Source organism: Callithrix jacchus, chromosome 8 (genome assembly GCF_049354715.1).
Source record: "Callithrix jacchus isolate 240 chromosome 8, calJac240_pri, whole genome shotgun sequence".
NCBI lineage: Eukaryota > Metazoa > Chordata > Mammalia > Primates > Cebidae > Callithrix > Callithrix jacchus.
In genome coordinates, this window is record NC_133509.1 from 141,482,680 (window position 1) to 141,488,510 (window position 5,831).

The following is a 5,831-nucleotide window of genomic DNA, read 5'->3' on the forward strand; positions in this document are numbered from 1 at the left end:
CGATGTGTGTCTGATACGATTTGGATCTGTGTCCTGTCCCAAATCCCATGTTGCAACATCATCCTCAATTGTGAAGGTCAGACCTGCTGGGAGATGACTGGGCCATGGGGTGGTTATTTCATGGATGGTTTGGAACCAGATCCTGGTGCTGTTCTCATGACGGTTTGTGAGTTCTCACAAGATCTGATTGTCCAGTAGTGTGTAGACACCTCCCCCTTTTCTGTGGTTCCTGCTCGGGCCTTGTGATGTGCCTGCTCCCCTCTGTCTTCTGCCACGAATCTAGCTTTCCTGAATCTCCCCAGAAGGACAAGCCAGTACACTTCTACGGTCTGCAGAAACGGGAGCCAATGAAACATCTTTTTTCCCCTCAGATGACTCAGTCTCGGGCATTTCTTTATAGCAGTGTGAGAATTGACTAATACATGTTCAAAATATCAAGTGGGGCACCTTAAACACATATATTATTAAAATATTTCAATTTTATCTCAAAAACTAAAAAATCCTATTTACTCTTAGAAAAAAGCAATACATGCTTCATATCTTCTCAATAAAAATGAGAAAACATAAGAAAACGTACACTAAGACCTTTCTAACAGCTTTGCTTATAGTACTCATAAACTGTAAAGAAATTTAAAATCCATTAACAGGAAATAAATCAAAATATTGTCATTTATTTACTTGATGGACTGACTGAGATGTAAAATCTCTCTCCTTCTCTCTGTGTCCCTCTCTCTCCATATGTACATGAAAACATTGAGGTTCCATATCAGAATCAGTCCATTATTGAATAAATGACAATATGTTGAACTAATTTTATATATTAAATAACATGAAATAACCTCAAAAATAGCAAAGTAGCCTCTTACCAAAATAGGTCTATAATGTTTGATTACATTTATATAAAGTTCAAAAGAGAAAAAAACATATGTCTATAGTATCAGAAATCAAAACATTTCCCCAATGTAGGTGTTCACCGCAGGCACAGAGAAAGACCCGAGCTGGGAGAATGGACTTGTGTTTCAGGCTACCTTAGGTTTTGGGAACAAGGATATTCACATTTGACAGAAATTATCCAGTGACACATTTCAAATCCATGCATTTTTTCGTACACGGAAATTTTATCTCTTAAAACAGAAAAAATGCAGAATAGTTTAAAATTCAGAAATAGTAAAATTAATATTAAACATTGTTCAAACTACAAACATTATTACATGAATTAATAAAATTCATTCAGGTATGCCTACTGAAATTGAATCCCAAAAATAAAAAAATAATGGTAACATCTGAAACTTAATAAGCATACATTTCACAGAGAAGGAAAAAATTGTCAAGACATGTGGAACATGTATTTTTTTTAAATCAAATGTCACTATCTTATTTATACAATATTATAACCTATGTCATTAGTGTACATTACTAATATTTTGTGTGATCTTGCAACTGAGAACAACTTTAAAAGAAAAAGCATATTCGAGAACACATGGACCAAACTGAATGTATTTCCAATGTTGGTCCAACTTTTACAACTGTAATAATACCCTGGTTTTGAGTGGGGCTTTGGAAAAAGTAATTCTTTTTTGAAAACTGAACAATTTATTAAGCACCCAGTTTGTACCAGGCATTGGGCTAGGCACCCTCACTGTCTGTTGTTCCCAGACCAGAATCATCTACTTAGAAATTAAAAGCAAGACAAGAACCATTGTTGCAACCATAGAAATTGGGGGACAGGAGGCCATATCGTTGATGCAGGTAATTCCCAGGCCAGAAAATGCACCCACCAGAAACTTGGTTTCTAACTCTAGATAAGTCTCCACAAAACAGTTGTTTTAAAGCTTCTCAATGTTGACAGAGAGGAATATTGTTGTCTCTGTGCCCCAATGGGGCAGGTGGCTGGTGGACATTCAAATATTCTGAATGCTATTTGATAAAAGGAGCCCGATGGCCTAGTCTAAAGAATATCAATATCTGGATTAATCAGAGCTACTTGGGAGGCTGAGGAAGGAGAACTGCCTGAATCCAGGAGGTAGAGATTGCAGTGAACCGAGATTGTGCCATTGCACTACAGCCTGAGTAATAGAGCAAGACCAAGACTTGAGGGAAAAAACAAATGCCTTTTTTTCAGTTTGCATGGTTGCAACAGCCTTTACCAGATATAAACATCCCTGTCCTGACTAAATGTTTGACGTAGACCTAGTTTTGGATTCCTGAGTCAGAATCTTCCAGTTGTCTGCACCCTCACAAAGCCAGAGAAGCCAGAGATTTATCTTCTGGAAAGGAGTGAGTGGATGGCACGGCTGGTTTCGAAACAAGACAAACTGCACCTGCATTTACAGAAGAACACACAGGAGAACGACCTAGTGCTGTCTGGTCTCGCACACACGTGTGGGACTCAAGGGTGGGCCCAGGTCTCACCAGCTCTAGTTATCAGTGCTGGGGATCCAGAGGCCTGGGCGGAAGTCCAGCGGGTCATCGAACTTCCGGTCCAGGAGCTCCGGGAACTTGTTCTCCTCCACCTACAGGTGGCGCTGTGGGCGTTTGGTCGCCTCAGTGTCTGTCTTTAGGGAGCGACCTCTGTCTTCCGGGTTTTCATTCTCTCAGCCGCCTCGAGCTCCTCAGAGACACAGCCGCGCTCTGACAGGAGCTGAGGTGGGATTTCACTTTGTTTTCGGGGACCTTTCAGCTCCGTCTCCTGTTCTCGGAGCTCCGCCTCCAGCTCCTCCATCCTCCTCTTGAGATGTGTGTTCTTCTGCTCCTCCCTTTTGGTGTCCCGGCCTCTTCCTGTTTCCACGCTGGCCTCCGCCTCCCGCAGCGCCGTGGTCCGCGGGGCGTGGCTCTCCTCAGGGGCTGCAGCGGCAGCTTCCGCTCCTGCGCGGTGGCCGCGCTCTGCATCACGGCGATCTCAGCTCCTCCTTCTCGGACTTCCGGTGCGTGTCGGCTGCCGCGGCTGAGAGGCCTTTTCATCGCCGTCCTCGACACTGGATGCCGCAGCTGCAGCTGGGGCTTCACGCCCAGATCACTGGGAACCGTGACTCCAGGTCTTGGTTTTTTCCCGGGCCTTGTCTTTGGGAATCTCGGCAGCTTCCTCCAGCTCCTGGAATTTCTCTGCAAACGTTGTCAGCTGCTGCTCAGGGGAAAACCCCAAACCAAACACCGTGTGGGCTCCGCTGTCGGCCCTGCCCAGACTTCTGTGGCGTTTTGGGGAAGGGCGTATTTGGTGCGATTGTGCTGTTGATGGTCGCCTTGGCTCCGCCCACGCTGACGATCTGACAGCGGTTCCTTGTGACGTCATAGAAGGAGGAAACGGTGACCGCTGAGCTCGCAGGATCCAGTTCTTCCTGATGTTGGGATCGTTCTGGAAGACATGGGCTCGGGTGAAGTTGGGCTGTTCTCCCATCTCCAGCACTGCTCCAGCGGCCACTGTGACCGGCCTCTCCGGCACCCTCTGAGGCACCTGCTGAAGCCCCTGCACACCAGCCTCAGCCCTGGCACTGCTCCAATCTGTGGGGCTGCCCAGGCATGGGCTCTGGACAAAATAATTCTAAGAGATGAAAGGATAATGTGTAATAAGGAGACATCAGCATTCCATCTCAGAAAAAATTGAAAATATGTGATACATGCAAAGTCCTGAGAATAAACCTTGAAGCACAGGGAGGGTCTCATGTATGTTGTGTTGAACAACTGAAACAAAGCAGAATGGAATTAAGTGTTTCTGTGTTTATCTAGTTCAAAGAGAGAGAAGCTTCGAGTCCTAGGGACACACACAATTTGCCTGCTTCTGCCCATCTCGGAGCTACTGGCTGAAGCCTTCAGAAGGCAGGAGGTGAATAAGTTTCTCAGGACAATCTAATCACACCCGGACAGGGAGAAAAAATCATCACCTAGGATGGATTTAAAAATGTGTGGTTAAAATTTCATTGAAAATTGAGAAAATTTGGTTGTATACATAGAGTACAAAGCTACATTATGATTTATAAATGCAATATGGAATAACTAAATTGAACTAATTGACATATATATCACCTCCAGTTTTTATCTGTGTGTGTGTGTGTGTGTGTGTGTCTGTCTGTCTGTGTGTGACAAGAATATTTGAAATTTGTTCTTGGCTATTTTACATAACCGGTAGACTATGTTTAAACTTACAAATAGACATTAATTTATGTAAACTATAGAGAATGGCTGAAATCATTTATGGATTACTCTAAATTTTGTTAATCATTAAGTTTTATTCTTTGGGACATATTTTATAACTTTTTAATAATATTAAATGCTAAAGATCATAGATGTATTCATAAGTTTGTGTATTTACACGTCTATAGATGTAAATTTATGTCTCCATAGCTATGTTGTTGCTGATATCAACAGTCGTTAATAAATCTCTAGAAGAATAAGTGCAAATTATTAGGAAAAATTATTTCTTGAAGGTATAAATATTTTTTAAATGCCTCTACCTATAAATTTAAAAATTACAAAAACACAAATATCTCAATTAAAAATTATGATAAATAAATATTTTAAAATATTGCAACCTCAAAAACAAGTCGACCTGCAGCTGAGACAGGAAACCTCCCCCCTGCACATGCTCCTGGAAACTCTCCTGTCCTCTGTGGGTTCCGGGCGCCCCCTGGTGGCCCCATGTCCCCCATGCAGGAAGGTTCGTGTCTGGGCTCACAATGACCTCCACTCACTGTGTCTCTAGTACAGTAATAGACGGCTGTGTCCTCGGTTTTAAGGCTGTTCATTTGCAGATAAAGTGTGTTCTTGGCGTTGTCTCTGGAGATGGCGAATCGGCCTTTCACGGAGTCTTTGTAGTTTGTTCTACCCCCATCAGGATTAATTTCTCCAACCCACTCCAACCCCTTCCCTGGAGCCTGGCGGACCCAGCTCATCCAGTAGTCACTGAAGGTGAATCCAGAGGCCGCACAGGTGAGTCTCAGGGAACCCCCAGGCTTTGCCAAGCCTCCCCCTGACTCCACAAGCTGCACCTCACACTGGACACCTGCAAACACAGAGACATCCTGGTCAGAACCTACCACACATATCCACTGTTTCTCTCACTCATGTCCACTCACACTCAACATCTCTAGTTCTCCATAAATCACCTTTTAGAATAGTAACAAGGAAAACCCAGCTCAGCCCAAACTCCATGGTGAATCCTCTGTGTTTGGTGCTGATCACCAAATGAAAACACCTGAGAATTCTGGGGCTGGGCTTGTTTCCCAGAGCTGCAGGGTCAGAGCTGGGCTGGTTTTTATCAGCAGAGGGAGAGCCCTATTTGCATGTCTCCTGCTACAAAGCAAGCTCTTGGGTGGGACGGCTGAGGAGAGACCAGTGCCCAGAGCGAATGAAAGCGTCCTGGAAAACATTGGCGGTAATCCTATCTCTTGGGAAAATATAACTTCAGATCATGTGATTGTGTGTTGACAATCATTTAGCAGTCATCATCTTATTTTACTGTTACATATTCGGCGGAATATCTTTAATTCAAGTGTTAATGTTACACGTTTAGGGAGGATAAATTATACACAGAGCAGTGCAGTTGTGCAGTGTGTCCAATATCACACATCTGGACAGAGTTAGTCCCATCTGTGCCTGTGTCTCCAATTACTGGAAGAAACTTCCCCCTGATACTCTGCTCCAGGGCAGTGTGGGACATGTCTAGGGAGGTTTCAGGATGTCCCACCTGTCATAGCTACACTATGTGATTTTGCCTTTTCTAGTGTTTATCTGAAACATACAACCAGTGTTCACATGTGTGTGTCTTCAGGAGTCCATGATTATTCAAGCGCCAGTATTCATGTCTTTCTTGCTCTTTCTCAGCGAATAGATTCATT

General features: G+C 43.6%; 1 pseudogene; it reads right to left on the reverse strand.

Annotated features, from left to right (window-relative positions):
- Window positions 1–2,939: 2,939 nt before the first annotated feature.
- Window positions 2,940–3,394, reverse strand: LOC100414433 (homer protein homolog 2 pseudogene; annotated as a pseudogene).
- Window positions 3,395–5,831: the final 2,437 nt, after the last annotated feature.